The sequence below is a fragment of the Prionailurus viverrinus genome, chromosome B4, assembly GCF_022837055.1.
Source record: "Prionailurus viverrinus isolate Anna chromosome B4, UM_Priviv_1.0, whole genome shotgun sequence".
NCBI lineage: Eukaryota > Metazoa > Chordata > Mammalia > Carnivora > Felidae > Prionailurus > Prionailurus viverrinus.
Genome location: NC_062567.1, coordinates 111,849,655 through 111,867,293, shown reverse-complemented (window position 1 = coordinate 111,867,293; position 17,639 = coordinate 111,849,655). Strand labels below are relative to the sequence as shown.

General features: G+C 40.5%; 1 non-coding gene across 1 annotated transcript; it reads left to right on the top strand.

Moving 5' to 3' along the window:
* The first annotated feature begins 13,083 nt into the window (after positions 1-13,083).
* Positions 13,084-13,189, top strand: LOC125171459 (small nucleolar RNA U13). The gene has a single exon (XR_007154362.1). It is a non-coding gene; the product is annotated as a small nucleolar RNA U13 (small nucleolar RNA).
* The last annotated feature ends 4,450 nt before the right edge of the window (positions 13,190-17,639 follow it).

The window sequence follows — 17,639 nt, the reverse complement described above, 5'->3', positions numbered from 1 at the left end:
GCAGAGCCTGTATGTGTGCTATTAGGACTCCAATTAGGGCTGGCCTTCCACGGGGAACTCAGTCTATTTTATAGCTTAGCTGTTCCCCATCCACAGAAGCTATGCTCCATTTCCCTTGAGGCTTATTTCTGCTCAGGACCAGGGAAGAGGTGGAAGTACAAACTCCATTCCCAGAGTCCCTTTAGTTGAGTTTTCCTTCCCTCCTGCTCTCTAGGGATTAGCAGAACACTCTGATCCTCTCACTTTGGTTCTCCCTCCCTCTCTTCTTCCTTTCTTCCTTCTTTCCTCTCCCTTCCTTCCCTATTTCCTTAAGAGAAACACTGAATGTTTTCAAGTTTCAGGCACCGTACCCTGTGCTAGGAATACCACAATAAATAAGATACTCTCTCTGCCCCCATGGAGCATTTTATCCATTAGGGAAAAGAAGAAAAAGAGGCAACTGCAATATGTCCCTGTGCTAGGCACCTGTGAGATCGCCCAGATAATCCCTGCCTCCTGCTAAATGCCCTTGTATAATCCCCTCTCCTGAGTGTTGCCTGGATTCAGTGATTTGCTTCTAACAAACAGAAAATATGGCAGAGATTAGGTGATAAACAGACTGGCTTCTGTCTCCCTCCATCCTCTCTCCCTCTCCCCCTGCTTTAGGGGAAGCCGATGCACTTGCTTCAGCACCGTGCGACACAGCCAGTGCCATTTGTCAGAAATAGAAGGCAATCGTAAAAACAATCACAAGGAAAACAGAACAATTATGTTCATCCTAACAAGACTGGAGAGATTGCCCACCCAAAGCTCTGAGGCTAAGACTCCCTGCTCCTCTCTGCGGCACTCCTGAGAGGTGGTGAAACTTTACTGGTACCAAACTGGAATTTTCTCTTTGATGTCATCAGGATTAAAGAGAACTGAAAAAGGAATCACGTGATTCCATTTTAGTTACTGCTGCATCCATACACTACTAACATTCACCTCTTGCTTGTGACACCCTGCGTGAGTCAGCTAAGACCCTCACCCACAAATACAGCTCAGTGCTCCTCAGCCAAGGAAAGCTGTGCACTTTTTTGTTTCGGTTTTTAATGTTTATTTATTTTGAGAAAGAGAGAGAGAGCAGGAAAGGGGCAGAGAGAGAGGGAGACACAGAATCTGAAGCGGGCTCCAGGCTCTGAGCTATTAGCACAGAGCCCCAATCAGGCTCGGACTCACAAACACCGAGATCATGACCTGAGCTGAAGTCCCACACTTAACTGACTGAACCACCCAGGCGCCCTGGAAAGCTGTGTTTTTAAGCCAGACCCAAGGCAGTTATTCTGTACCTGGGTGCATGGAGCAGTGGTGTCCCATGAGTTTTTATGGGGTGTTACCAGATTTTGATCAATACATAAAATAGATTTCCCCCCTCCAACTAAGGATATGTATTTTTATGTATGTATGAAGGCTCAGCAAAGTGAGTTGCTCTCCCTACTTAAAAAAAAAATCAGCTTTAAAACAAAAAACGAAAGAATCCTCACCTTTCTGTGGGAACTGTGAATTGGAACACTAGTCAGTACTATAACCCCCCAAAGGCTACATAGCAATAAAGGGTGACCCAGCAAATTGTAAAATAACTCAAGCCTTTTCAGTTTTCCAAAGCTTGCTTTAAAAGAACAAAAACAAAAACAAAAACATTCACCTCTTAATGCCTTTGAGCACACTGTCCAAACTTCTAGAATTCAAAGATATACCTAATCCTTCCACTTTAGGGCTGAGACCCTCCGCTAAGAATCAAGTCAAATTTCAACATTCTTGCAATAGGGGTTGTGTGCTTGTGGGAATGAATCCTTCTTATTCATTTGTTCTGTCACAGCAATAAAACATGACTAGTGATTTGTGGGGATAAAATTCTCTCTGAAATGCTTCCTAACAAGCAACTGCATTTTTTCTCTCTCTCTAAGATCTATGACAAAAAACACTTTGAACCTGTAAATGATTCGTTCCAAGTGACAACAGAAAATAACGTGTCCTAACGGAATAGTGTTTTTCCCTTCTCAGAATTTTGGAATATGCCTGATGTATTTTTAGACAAGGGAGATCAAACAGCATGGTCGTGCCCTGGAAATGCAGGGGTGGGGGAAGAGGAGGTGCAGGGCAACAGTTGGGGGTGCAGTTTCGTGCATAATAACAAAAGAAGGAGGCACAGGGTTAGAGAATTGTGATTTCTCCTCCAGTGCAGAACTGGGCCACGCTTGGGTGCCTGCAGTGAGCTTGGCAGAAAGTCACTTGCTTCCTCGAGCTGTTGTCGCACAGGACTTTCTGTCTACATTACTGTCTTAGTGAATGGCCTATTTTGTACACTAAATGCCACAGTAGTTCCACACATCCAAATGAGAGGAAATATGCTGACCTAAAATATGAAAATCTATTGAGATAGCACACTTGATTATTTTCTTGCTGAGGTTCTGATAGCGACACTTGCCTAGCAATCCCGAAATGATTTTAAATGAGTATCTAGCTTGGATTGAAATGTTTGAGTTCCAGACAGGAAAAAAATAAGTCATGAGAAGAGGCTGGAGAGGAGGGATTAGGGTAATGCTTTCTCTCTTAAGAAAGATTTGTGACTCCCTCATCCCTATCTTCTGCCCTCTAAGAAGGAACTTTACAGAAGCAAAAGGAGTCCTATTTGCTGGAAAGTACAAATCAATAACAATTACATTTAATTGGGACATTAATAACTAAGGAAAAAAGACAGCTTGCCATACTCTAGCCGGTCAGCCTCAGGGCATGCAGGACCTCAGTGTCTGGCTGGTGGGGAGCAAGTGAAGGCTCAACCAGGCTCAGGAACACCATTTGGCTGTGGCTCTGACCCCCACAGATGCTGGCTGGTGGTCCAAGTTAATGTTCAAAGGGGAGGAATAAAAAAATGTAATTGCATCCAATGCTGGTACCCAAGGGGGTCTAGTTGACAGGTGGAGCATTTCAGCAAAGGGCTCCACACACAGGGGATGCTTCAAGTTAGCAGGGAATTAATATCATACTTGCAGATGCTTTTAGAGTAAAACACCCACTTGCACCTTGGGAATCAGTGGAGAATCTCCAGACCCTCAGGAAGAGGAACAGCGAGGCTTGGCAGTGCTCTAGCAGAGTAGAGCTGGGGTTGAAATCAAGGCAAATTCAACTCCCACAGTGAGATTTAGGGAAATGTTATAACTCCGTGGGTGGACCCATCAAATGCATCACAGACGTTGGGTCTACAGAAAAACAACGATTTCTAGAACCCATCCACCTGCAAAAATGAGTCTGAGTTAGAATGTAGGAACTGATGTTAGTGTGACATAACAAAGGTACTTTGCCATCGCAAGTACTCATTGAAAGTGTGCTGAGGGGATAGCCCTGTACTGTATTTTATGAAAAGAAAGTATAAAAGAATTTCTAGAATCCCAAAAGGCCAATAAGCAAATGAAAGATGCTCAACCTTATTGGCAATCAGGGAAATGAGTTAAAACCACTATTAGGAGCATTTCAAACCCATCAGGTACATGAGAGCATCACTGCGGCGTCGCAAAAAAAATGAGAATTACCTAAACATTCATCAGTAGGTTGGGTATTTGACTCAGCAATAAATATTTATGGTAACTGAAACTTTGTATTCTAGTTTGCAATACAATGCTATAAAAATGCTATAAAGCGGTGAACATGAATGAACATGAACTACTGGAGAAAATTGAAAGCACACTTGTGAAACAAGTCATATATTTCTAGAGCAACACAAGCTTAAGTTATAGAGTGTATCTAAATACTCAAGTTAATTCCGAAAAGCACTGTATTCTTACTTCTAACGTAACACTTGCCAGATTCTATTGCACACTTTCATTTAGGCACCCAGTCACCCAATATGACAGCAAGGATTTTATTAAAGTATAATTGACAAAAAGCATTATATTCGTTTCAGGTGTACAGCATAATGACTTGATATTTGTATACATTGTGAAATGATCACAGCACTAAGTCTATTATTTACCATCCATCACCATGGGGAGTTACATAAAAATATTTGTCTTCTGATGAGAACTTTCAATATCTACTTTCTTAGCAACTTTCTTTTGTTTTGTTTTATGTCAAGTTTTCATTTCAATTCTAGTTAGTTAACATATAGTGAAATATTGGTTTCAGGAGTGTGAATTTAGTGATTCATCACTTGCATATAATACCCAGTGGTCCTCATGGCAAGTGCCCTCCTTAATGCCTATTACTCTCTTAGCAACTTTCCAATATGCAGTCCAATATTATTGACTATAGTCACCATGCAGTACATAACATCCCCATGACTTATTTATTTTATAATAGTATATTTGTACCTCTTGATCCCTTTCACCTATTTAGTCCTCCCCCTCCCCTGTAGCAGCCACCAATCTGTTCTCTGTATCTGTGAACAGCCACCAATCTGTTCTGTATTTTGTTGTTTTGTTTCTTTGTTTTGTTTTTCAGATTCCCCATATAATTGAAGTCATATGGTATTTGCCTTTCTCTGACTTAGTTCACTTAGCACACCATGCTGTTGCAAGGTCCATCCATCTATGGTGTTGCAAATGGCAAGATATTTGCAAGCGACATATCCAATAAGGGGTTAATATCCAAAATACATAAAGAACTGAAACAACTCAATAACAAAACAAAAAAAAAAACCCCAATCTGTTTAAAAAATGGGCAGAGGCTCTGAGTAGACATTTTTTCAAAGAAGACATCCAGATGGCTAACGGGCACATGAAAAGATGCTCAACATCACTCATCATCAGGGAAATACAAATTAAAACCCCCGTGAGATATCACCTCACACCTGTCAGAATGGCTACTATCAAAAGCACAAGAAGTAACGAGTGTTAGCAAGGATGTAGAGAAATGCAGTGTTTGGTGGGAATGTAAATTGGTGCAGCCACTATGGAAAATAGAGTGGAGGTTCCTCAAAAAGTTAAAAATAGGGGCACCTGGGTGGCCCAGTCAGTTGGTTTCAGCTCGGGTCATGATCCCAGGGTCATAGAGCCTGCTTACGATTTTCTCTCTCTCCCTCTGCCCCTCCCCTGCTCGTGTGCGTGTGTGTGCACGTGCCAAGTGCACGCTCTCTGTCTCTCAGAAAAAGTGGTTTTTAATTTAAAAATTAAAAATAGAACTACCATAAGATCCACTAATTTCACTTCTAAGTATTTATCTGAAGAAAATGAAAATACTAATTCAAAATGATACCTGTGCTGTTATGTCCATTGCAGCATTATTTACAATAGCAACATATAGAAACAACCTAACTGTCCATTAATGGATGAATGGATAGAGAAATTGTGAGACACACACACACACACACACACACAATAGAATACCACTCAGCCATAAAGAAATAAAATCTTGCCATTTGCAACAGTAAGTTTTTTGAAGACAGGAACCAAGCAGAATGCCTTTACAGAATGGATACTGAATAATGTTAGTGGGGAATGAATTAGTAAATGAATGAAGAGTTAAAGACACAAGTTGCAGGGTACCTGGTTGGCTCAGTAGGTTAAGCATCCGACTTAGGCTCAGGTCATGATCTCAGGGTTCTTGAGTTCCAGCTGGGTCTGGCTCTGTGCTGACAGCTCAGAGCCTGGAGCCTGCTTTGGATTCTCTCTCTCTCTCTCTCTCTCTCGCTCTGCCCCTCCCCTGCTCGGACTGTCTCTTTCTCTGTCTCTGAAAAAGAAATACACATTACAAAAAAAAAAAAAAAAAAGACACAAGTTGCTCAGCTGTCATCTCTTGGACCAAGGTCAAAACCATCATTGCTAATCTTTGGTTCCTGCTCCTCGTCCTGTCCAACCTGGCCTTTTCCTGGAGCCCCTGACTTTCCCTTCCCATGCTCTTACTGGACCAGTCAGGACAAGTTGGGAGAGCAATGATCTGTCCCCATTGCTCACTCTTCATCCACATTTTTCATCTCAGCTTGGATAGTCTGGATACCTTTAAGAGAACCTTGCAAATAGACTGTGCTGTTTCTATGATACGTATTTGTGTTTGTTTATGGGTTCTCATGTGCATGTGCATAAAATACAGGCCAAATGCATGGGCTGGATGTTGAATTTTCCCTCTACTGTATCACTTCTAATTTTAGGTACACTCAGAAAAGTCACACACAGAAAAATAAATGAAACATAAACACTGTGGCTACCCTCAGAGCACTTTGGTGGGCCTTCACTTTAAGAGGCATTTCAGGGACGTCTCTAGAATAAATCCAAAGTATAGCGTGTGCTAGGAGGGATGGAGGCCTTTAAAAATTCTAAAAAGGACAATAACAAAAAGAATGTTCAACGAGTATTTAAAGCAGGAAAAACAAGAAAAGGAATAAACCTACTGCCAAGGGAACATGAACAGATGGTACCAGAGAAAATGGAAAAAACCCACTTTTCCTTTGATTTTCCAAAGCAGCACTTCTCAAAGTGGGTTCCACAAGATGCTAGCTCTTTGATTTTGCAGGAAGAAGAGTTGCATGAGCAGATACATTTGGGAAACATTGGGAAAATACTCAGATTTCTTTACTGCAGGATTTTTTGAGTGCCTTAAGGTGCTACAACATTCTTTGAAGCCCTAAGGGAGGGATAGAGTCTTCACCGCCATTCAGATTTATGTAATAATTGACACTAGTGTTTTGTGGAACATACTTTGGAAAACAGTCTTTAAGGCAAAGAGAATGGTTTCTAACCAAAACTTGTAGAATAAACACTGCAAAGACAAAACTACATTAGGAAACTCCTTTTGTCTTTGAGGAAACTTTGAGAGACAGAAAAAGAGAACTTGACTGTTTTCAAAGATTTCAAATCTTTCAGTCCCCACAGATACATTCCAACTGCTAAAATTAGTTGTGAGGAGTAAAAGAAAAGGTTAAAATTTCTATTAGGTTGGAAATAACCAAGTCACATATCCAAAGAAAAGTTTTAAAAACTTGAGGCCAAAATACCATCTCCACTTAAGACTAAAATAGATTTTTATCCCATTGTGATTTTTCTATTTCAAGCAACAGAAACCAACAGTGACCATTTTAAGAAAAAAAAAAAAAAAGTGGATGAACTAGTGGGACTTTTACTGGGAAGAAAAATGAGAAACTAGAGACTCAGGCTTGAAATCAGGACAGGAATTAGGGATGCCGAGGGCACCAGAGCCTGAAGTACATGCTATCTTTTAAACTTGGCCATGGCTGAAATGAATTTCTTCAAATATTTCTTCCCATCAGTTACTCTGCTAAACATGCTAAAGTCCCAGAAGAGGGAGTCCGGTTGGAATCTGCCTCTTGGCCATGGGATTGCTGGCCACCAAGGATACATAAGTGGGAAGATGCATTACCTAACATAAAATGAACTGTTGGTAGAAAGAGAAAAATGAATAGTGAGTGGCTGAAAAGCAACAAATTCCTGCTTCATGTTTCCTAAGAACAAGCTATATTGAATTAACCTAATTGCCTGGGGTTGGTAAAACTCTGAAATGGCATAGAACTGTATCATTGATTCATTGTGTATGTTTAATTTATTCATTAACTTGTAAATATTCAATACTAACTAGGAAACACAAGGCACTTAAGCACACAAATCACATTAATCTCCTGCTTAAAACCTTCAATGGTTTACACTTAGGATAAAATACAAAATCCCTAATGTGGCCTCAAAGGCTCCAGAACATCTAGATCCCCGACTGTCTTCATCCCTGTCTGCTTGGCCCGGCCATTCCAACCTGTGCCCCCACCACCCGTGGGCCGCACGTCCCACACACTGTTGTGTCTGGCGGGCACTCTTTTCACTCAGGCCTGAATAACCTGAGTAACTCCTGAGTAACTTGGGCCTCAAGTTAAACACTGGTTCCTCAGAGAAGCTTTGCTAAACCCTCAGTCTGATTCTGTCTCTCCTGTTGTTCTGGCCCCTTGGAGCCCTGGATTCTTTGCTCATAACACAAATTGCATTCTCCTGTTTTTCCATGTAAGACTCTCTTCCTCAGAAGATGGCATATCTCCAAAATCCAAAGACCATCACCTAGTCTGTTCGGCTCTAAATATAATATCGATCACAGACCAGCGTCAAAGCAGTGTTGGCACACAGCAAATACTGTTCAATGAGGGTTCAGAAGTGGGTACGGACTCTATTTACATGGAGTCTGTGTTCTAGGGACGAACATTATGATGTCCACTAGAGGGTTGTAGAAAAAGTACCAAAGGAGCACCCTGAGAGAAGGTTACTTTGGCCATGAGGCAATTCCACGAGGTCTCTCTTCTGGTCCTTGAAGAGTTCTCCGAGAGGGTGAAGTGGGAGATAGAGAACACCGGGTGGCAGAGGCACAGAGGCGGGGAGGAAGGAGAAGGAAGTCTGACAGGTGTGGCCTTCAGCAGGGAGCCACGGGATTGTGGCTGTTGCCCACTCTGCAGTCGGTATCCAAGACTTGGATGAAAACAGAAAGGATGAAAACAGTCGGTTAAATGTCTGAGTCTTAATTTCAACTCAGCTCATGATCTCGCTGTTGTGAGATTGAGCCCTACGCAGAACCCTGTCAGTGCCGAGCCTACTTGGGAATTTCTCTCTTCTTATCTCTGCTCCTCCCTGCTCACATGCATGTGGGTACTCTCTCTCAAAATAAATAAACCTAAAAAAAAAAAAAGAATAATTATGAACTCTGCACATGACACAGAATTGGAAAGAATTATTAATATGCTATCTTGTCCCAAAATTGTTTTATCAGGTTTGCCTTAAAAATGCAGTCTACAAATAATCAGCAAAACTAAAAAGCAACCGACAGAACAAGAGAAGATATTTGCAAATGACTTATCAGATAAAGGGTTAGTATCCAAAATCTATAAAGAACTTACCAAACTCAACACCCAAAAAACTAATAATCCACTGAAGAAATGGGCAAAAGACATGAATAGACACTTCTCCAAAGAAGACATCCAGATGGCCAACCGACACATGAAAAAATGCTCAACATCACTCATCATCAGGGAACTACAAATCAAAACCACCAGGAGATACCACCTTACACCTGTCAGAATGGCTAACATTAACAACTTGGGCAACAACAGATGTTGGCAAGGATGTGGAGAAAGAGGATCTCTTTAGCATTGTTGGTGGCAATGCAAGCTGGTGCAGCCACTCTGGAAAACAGTGTGGAGGTTCCTCAAAAAACTAAAAATAGAACTACCCTACAACTTAGCAATTGCACTACTAGGCATTTATCCATGGGACACAGGTGTGCTGTTTCGAAGGGACACATGCACCCCCATGTTTATAGCAGCACTATCCACAATAGCCAAAGTATGGAAAGAGCCTAAATGTTCATCAATGGATGAATGGATAAAGAAAATGTGGTATATATACAATGGAGTGTTACTCAGCAATCAAAAAGAATGAAATCTTGCCATTTGCAACTATGTGGATGGAACTGGAGGGTATTATGCTAAGTGAAATTAATCAGTCAGAGAAAGACAAAAATCCTATGACTCCACTCATATGAGGACTTTAAGGGACAAAACAGATGAACATAAGGGAAGGGAAACAAAAATAATATAAAAACAAGGAGGGGGACAAAACAGAATAAACTCTGTGGAGTTGTATGGAGAACAAACTGAGGGTTACTGGAGGGGTTGTGGGAGGGGGGAATGGGCTAAATGGGTAAGGGGCACTAAGGAATCTACTCCTGAAATCATTGTTGCACTATATGCTAACTAATTTGGATGTAAATTTAAAAAAATAAAAAATAAAACAAGTTAAAAAAAATGACAGGCAGTTATAACAAATAGCTTTATGCGACATCATGTTCTCAACAAAAAAAGTCCTTACAATGAAAGCAATTTTTAGTCTTTACCATAATCCACTAGCCTAAGACCCCATATTTGCCCATAGCCGTAATTCCCAGTAAGGGACTCTTGCTTCTAAATTTATGAACCAAATAAAATCACTTTAAATCAATCTCCCCAATTCCCTATTCCTAACAATATCTGTATTTTCAAATGTGGGCCATTACACTGATCTATGGTTTAATGTTTTGTCAGACAGGAAAGTAGAGGGATAAGAGAACAGAGAAACTGAGGGTATCAGAACGAAAGTGAATAAAATGGAGATCTTACATTCCTTAATGGAACATTTGCTTTCTATTAACGAGTAGTGTCTTTGTGTTTAAATATATCTGTAACTTACTTCAAATGACTTGGAAAATGATGTTTCTAACAGAACAGATCAATGGCTTGATATTCTGGACTGTTGAATACGTTACAAAGCTAATTTGTGATGCCAGTGTTAAAAACAAAAACATAAAACCCAAATGCTTAAGATTTCTTTTTTCAACTCATATGCTGTCAGCCTTTCCGTTGTTACCATAACATGATTTTTATTAACTTCTTAATTTTCTTTCACTTGTACAATCAGTTCTAAATACCACGTTAAACACACTATCGAAAGACCATTAACCAATTGATGCTTACTCAGTTGTTAAAATGAATAAAAACCATTTTCCCTCTCCTCCCTCCATCTTTCCCTCACTTCCTCCTTTCCTCTCTTCTTCCACAAACATTTATTAAATTCTAATATGAGGCTGGAGCTCTACTAAGTGCACACATTTTGAATATCTAATACTTGGATTCAGGCGTATTTAACAGCTTTGTCCATGATGAACATGATTTAACATGATTCAATTGATCCATTACAGTACCCCTCCAGAAACCTCTCCTTCATGTTTAAACTTCTTATTGGAGTCTAGTCTGATGTAACAGAGTTGCCCCTACACACACACACACACACACACACACTCATCCATGGATAATGACTCATCACCATGCAGTTCTTGGTTAGTTTATTGTTCACTCCTCACTCCTCCTTTGGCTGAGAGCTGAATAAAAATGTACTCAGCTGACTCTTGAGTGAGTCAGTAAGCCTCCTTTTCATTTCCTAGTTAAGGCTGGAATAAGCAGTTCTCCACCCGCAATTCTAATTAAACCCACTAATTTAAAGAAAATACATGTAAACCTTAACATGTTAATTAGAATGGTTATAGGTTGTATCTAATAAAAAATGGGAATCTAACAAGTACAAAGTTCTGTGTATGACATATTAAACAAGACTGGGTGTATTTAATTCAACTGAATCACTGGAGACCTGCTTCCTTGTCCTCTGCTGTTTTTAGAAATGTTTTCCTTTCCTTGCTTAATTGTTTTTGATATTTATTTAGTAGACCACCGGGATCTTCTTGAGTAAGGACCAAAGACAAACATTTGTTAGCACTGTGCTTAATGTTCACCAACATCCCACTGACACATGCAAAAGTATCCTGGAGAGGATTATTTAAGTTTGAGTTTATCTCAATCATTTATTTTAAAATAAAGTAGGAAATTCTGTAGGTTTAGCAGAATTACTTTATAAAGCCAAGTTGAGGGTAAATGTTAATAGATTGGATGTAGATGGAAATTTTTCTGTTGATAGTAATTTAAAATACAGCCTCAGAGGTGTAGGAGATGAGTGAGAAGCAGCCCCATATTTTAATTTTTAAAAATTTTGTTTATTAGAGAGAGAGAGAGCATGGAAGTGGAGGAGAAAGGCATGGGGGGCGGGGGGAAGAGAGAGAGATCTTAGGCAAGGCTCCACACTCAGCACAGAGCCTGACTTGGAGCTCGTTCCCACAATGCTGGAATCATGACCTGAGCCGAAATCAAGGGTTGGATGCTCAACTGACTGAGCCACCCAGGTGCCCCACCTCCCATATTTTAAAGAAGGGTTCTCTATACATATACCCAGGCCTTATTATGAGTCTAGCAACCATCCCTCCACAGCCATTAGCAGAGAAAGCGAAAGATTCAGTTGGGAAGATGCATCTTTAGAGAGACTTCCCAACAAGAGAGAGCACAATAGCATTTCTTCCCTACATGCATGGGACATTGCTCTTCCAACCAGAGCCAAGAGACGGAGGCAGTGAGGGAGCCATGTAGCGAATTGTGAGTGCTAGCCAGACAAAAATGCTGGATTCTCACTCCTTGGCCAGATGCTTGCCAGGCTTAAGGAATGTGTACACCTGCCCTGTGCTGTTACAGGAGTGGAAGACAAGTGAGTTTTGGGGGAAGGTACTGAAGCTCCCCTGGAGTTTGAGGAGAATAGAGAGACAGTAGACTGGAGGCTGGCTGGAACTGCCCCTAGTGGCTGGATGAGGACATAGGGTTCTACCATTCAGCTGGATAAAAATATGCAATGTTTCTCATGGACCTAGGAGACAAGGTGGAGACTGTCTACCAAATAAGATAAAAGGGCAGGGAGAGAAATGGGGAGATTTGAATTAGATAAAAAATTAAAGTTAATTTAGGCCAGACTGGAATTTTCTACAGCTGAAAATGAGACTCTTTTCACATCTGAAAGTGACCCCAAAGGTAAGGGATCTGCCTGAAATGTCATTGGGGGCAGAGAAGGGAGATCTTATTTAAAGATAGCGGTGGGTGGGGGCACTGGGCTGGCTCAGACAGTAGAGCGTGCGACCCTTGATCTTGGGGTTGTAAGTTCGAGCCTCACATTAGGTGTAGAGATTACTTAAAATAATTTTCTTTAACTAAAAAAAATAAAATTAAGGCAGAGGGGGGAGTAGAAAAGCTGTTTACTGATTATAATCACTGACTCAGCACATTTAATGGAGCAGTACACAATTTATTTTAAAAGGAGACTTTTTTTTTTTAATTTTTTTTTCAACGTTTTTTATTTATTTTTGGGACAGAGAGAGACAGAGCATGAACGGGGGAGGGGCAGAGAGAGAGGGAGACACAGAATCGGAAAGAGGCTCCAGGCTCCGAGCCATCAGCCCAGAGCCTGACGCGGGGGGGCTCGAACTCACGGACCGCGAGATCGTGACCTGGCTGAAGTCGGACGCTTAACCGACTGTGCCACCCAGGCGCCCCTAAAAGGAGACTGTTAACACCACCTATGGAGTAATCTTGCCAAAATAAACAAACAAAAATTTTGAACCTGAGTTTAATCAAACGTCTTGAACCAACCACCAGATTATGGTAAAGATGGGAGATGAAAGAATGAGCTAATGACACCGGGAGGATGCCATCAGCCAACTGCAATTAGAAATACCACAAGACAGAACCTTTTGTATTTCACAAGTGTGATGATTGGGTGTTCAGCCACTGTGTGGGATGTGCTTCCTTCAAACCTTGTCATAACATAATTGGCACCTTACCCATCGGGGGCACCTGGGTGGCCCAGTCGGTTGAGCATTGGAGTTTGGCTCAGGTCATGATCTCAGGTTCGTGAGTTAGAGCCCACATCGGACTTGCTCATCAGCACAGAGCCCACTTTGGACCCTCAATCTCCCTCTATCTCAGCCCCTCCCCTGCTTGTGCTCTCTCAAAAATAAATAAAACATTAAAAAATTTTTTTTTAATTGGCACCTTATCCATCTGATGTGAAAAGAAAAAAAAAATCCCACAGGGACAAAATCCCCTTCTTCAACAAACACACAGTGTAAAAGAAAAAAAGAGAAGGGGGATTGTCATAAGGTAAAAGAGACCTAAGAGAATGTCTAAATATGTAATGTACACACTGTGTTTGAATTTTTATTTGACAACCGTAAAAAGATATTTGTGAGACAAACAGGGAAAGTTGAACTTGGATCGGAAATTAAATATATGAAGGAATTTTTGTGAATTTGAGAAGGCATGATAAGGCTATTATGTTTTTTTTCTTTTAAGTTCTCATGTACTAGAGAAACATTCTAAGGTATTTATAGGAGATGAGATATGATGTCTGAGATTCAGTTTTAAATACTCTAGGATAGGGGTACCAGGGTGGCTCAGTCAGTCAAGCGTTGACTCTTGGTTTTGGCTCGGGTCATGATCTCATGGTTCATGGGATTGAGCCTTATACTGACAGCACAGAGCCCCTCTGCTGCCAGCGTGGAACCTGCTTAGGATTCTCTCTCTCCCTCTCTCTCTCTGTCCCTCCCCTCCTTGTGCATGCTCTCTCACTCTTTCAAAATAACTAAATAAACTTCGGGGCGCCTGGGTGGCACAGTCGGTTAAGCGTCCGACTTCAGCCAGGTCACGATCTCGCGGTCCGGGAGTTCGAGCCCCGCATCGGGCTCTGGGCTGATGGCTCGGAGCCTGGAGCCTGTTTCCAATTCTGTGTCTCCCTCTCTCTCTGCCCCTCCCCCGTTCATGCTCTGTCTCTCTCTGTCCCAAAAATAAATAAACGTTGAAAAAAAAAATTAAAAAAAAAAAAACTAAATAAACTTAAAAAAAATTTTTAAATAAAGAAAATACCAGAATAAGAGAAAATAAAGTGAATTTGAGGAGAGGATTGATGAAAAAATAATGGTAGAATGGGAATAGTTATTGAAGCTAAGTGATGGGTACACGAATGCTTCATTATACCATTCTATTTTAGTACATGGAAAATTCTCCATGATGAAAAGATAAAAATTAAATTAAAAATCTGTTTAGATATCAATTTTTTTTAAAGGTCTGTGGTGTAGCAGAATGTAAACAGTTTAAATGCAGAAGTTCAACTTGGTTTTGAATGCTAGCTACAGCTGTTATGTGACCTTAGGCAAGCCACTTAACTTTCTAAGCCCCATTTTCCCCATCTGGAAAATGAGGAGAATAATAATGCCTATTATTATTGCTGCAAGGGTTTAATGAGATAATACACATAAAACTTAACAAAGTACAGGGTTTCTGCAAGTATTAGAGAAATTAGTAATCTCTGCAAGGAGGCACAGAGTAAGTGCAAATATTAGCTTAGTAAGATTTAATTTTCACTTCTCTCTCTGTTTCCCTTTTAAGCTACTATCTCTGGACCTATAGTCATCCTGTTACTTTTAAGTCTTAAAACTGCAGTGCTGAAGTGAAAATGTGCTTAGGAAGAAATCCTCAGAGGTAGAGAACTGGTTTTCTATCTCTTCACCTTGGAATACATCCAGACTTGACCTTTGATCATTTGGAGTTCTATTGATTGCAAACCAATTCTGAAGACTTCAGGGGGAACAAAAGATACAGGATCCAAGGACAATCTGGATGTGGGAGGGCAGACTGGGGGGAAGCTCAGGACCAGAAACTCTAGAGATCGGAGTAACATAAAGCCATAATGTCTAAATTTCTCAGGTCACTACAACTGGGATGAATGAACTTGAGTTATTTGAAGTCTCTGTATCACTTTGCTCAAGATTTTGGTTCAGAGACAGAGGGGCTGAGTGGAATGGTTTGGGTCACATACCCACCCATTGGTTGGAATGGGGAAGTGGACTGGCTACCACTAGCAACTGTATTTGGTGATGGAAGGATTGTTATCTGTGTCAGACTACTAGCTGTTTTGTAATAACCATTCTTCTGAAATAGGGCTTCTCTGGCTTTAGCTGGCTGGCTACCTGCTCAACACTTCACTTCCTAGCCGACCCCAAAAGCTCCAGGAGGCCACGTGACTAAGTTCTGGCCTATGGGATGAAAGTGAAAGTATGTGGTATGTCCACGTTCTGCCCTTTACAGAATTGGACATGTGCTCCTCCTTCCCGTGTGGCTGAAAGAAAGCGAGAACTGGAACAGCCACTGTGGGCCAAAGACAGGAGGAGGGCTATGAGATGTATTAAATAGAAATACCGGAGGCCCCATTAAATTTGAATTTCAGATAAACAAGGAATCCTTTTTTAAAAACCTAAGTATGTCCCATCCAACACTTGAAGACAGAGAAGCTCAATATAAATTGTTAAGTGAGAATAGAGCAGGGAGCTGAATAGTATGTATCCACCGGTTAATGACCTGTATGCTAGTGTATGTTTAGAAAAGAGTCATTTATGTTTAAATATGACCATTCGGATGGTGATATGAACAATGACTTAGAGAGGAAGGAGATGAAGAGAGGCAAGAGATAATGGTGGCCTAGACCAGTTGGCCACATTAAGAATGGAAAAGAGTAGACAGTTGGTGATACGTGGCGAATATACATACATGTGTTTTGAGAATATGCCATGTTATTACCAGTGGTTTTCACAGGGTAGGCAGAGTATAAAAATATGTGGGAATTTCACATTCTAAATCCTATACTCTTAATAGGAAAGATTAATATTTTTTGACTTCCTAGAAATAAGAAAAATTCTGTGCCATGAAAAGCTAGAAGAGGAATGCAAACTTGAGAAAATCAGTTGTAAAATATATTCTGGACAAAGGATTAATATTCCTAATATATAAAGTGCTCCTACAAATCCAAAGGACAGAGATTAACATACTAGTAGAAAATGAGCAAAAAACATGAAAAGTCACAAAAGAGGGGTGCCTGGGTGGCTCAGTCAGTTAAGCGTCTGACTATTGATTTCCGCTCAGGTCATGATCTCATGGTTAATGAGTTGGAGCTCCACGTTGGGCTCTCTGCTGACAGGTGGACCTGCTTGGGATTCATTCTCTCTCTCTCTCCCTCTCTCTCTGCCCTCCCCAACTCTCTCTCTCTCAAAATAAATAAATAAGCTTAAAAAACACACACAGAAAAGTCAAAAGAAATACACATTTCCAATAAACTGAGAACATTCTACCTTGTTAATCAGAACAGAAATTCATATGACAACTAGATAGTATTTTCCTCCTAAATTGGCTTTTTTTTTTTTTAAGGAACAATATCAATGTTGGTTATGCAATTTGCTTGAGTAAGATTATCAGAAAGTGGGATTTGGGAGTTTGGTTTGTCTACAGTGAAGTAACTTCCCGTGAGAAGTCCAAGGTTGTCCCCGCAGTAGGTCACACTTTGTGAATGGGATGACAGAGGCTGAGGAATCAGGAGATCACGATATCAGGTGGATTATCAATGTCTAATACAAGTAACAGCAACCATGTGTTATGGAGTATTGAAGATGTGCCATTCAAATGCTAAATGCTCACAAAATTCTATTAAAGGAGGTGCTAATGTCCTTCACATCTTACCAGGAAAAAAACCGTCTTAGAAAAATTAAGTAACCTGCTAGCTTTTCCACATTTACATAGGTAGCATATCTGAGATTTAAAGTACTTAACAACTCTTCACTCTTAACTACCACGCTGTACTTCATTCATGCATACAATATTAATTAAACATCAAGTATTAGACACTCCATTAGGAAATGTAAATACAGTGGTGAACAAAATCCTTCTCTTTGTGTAGCTGATCAGCTAGAGGGAACTAGAGAGAGTTAAGTAGGCAATTATAATATAGGGCCATATGCCTCGTACTGGCTCCTACCACCTCACAAGAGCGGATTGTTACAGCAGCATTATTCATAATCTCCCCAAAGTGGAAACAATCAATGTTCATCAACTGATAAATGGATGAATAAATGTTATCTATCCAAACAAAGAAATATTATTCAGTAATGAAGAGAAATGAAGTATTGATTTATGCTACAACATATAGGACATGTGCTAAGTAAAAGAAGACAGTCTCACACACACACACACGCACACACACACCATATTGTATGATTCCATTTATATGACATGTTCAGGAGAGGCAAATTTATAAAGAGAGAAAATAAATTAGTAGTTATTTAGGACTGGGACCGGAGGATGCTTGGAGGTTAGTGAGCGTTAGTAAGTACAAGGTTTAGTTTTGGGGAGATGAAAATGTTTTAAAATTATGGTGGTGGCAGTTGCACAAGTCTGAATATATTAAAACTGACGAATT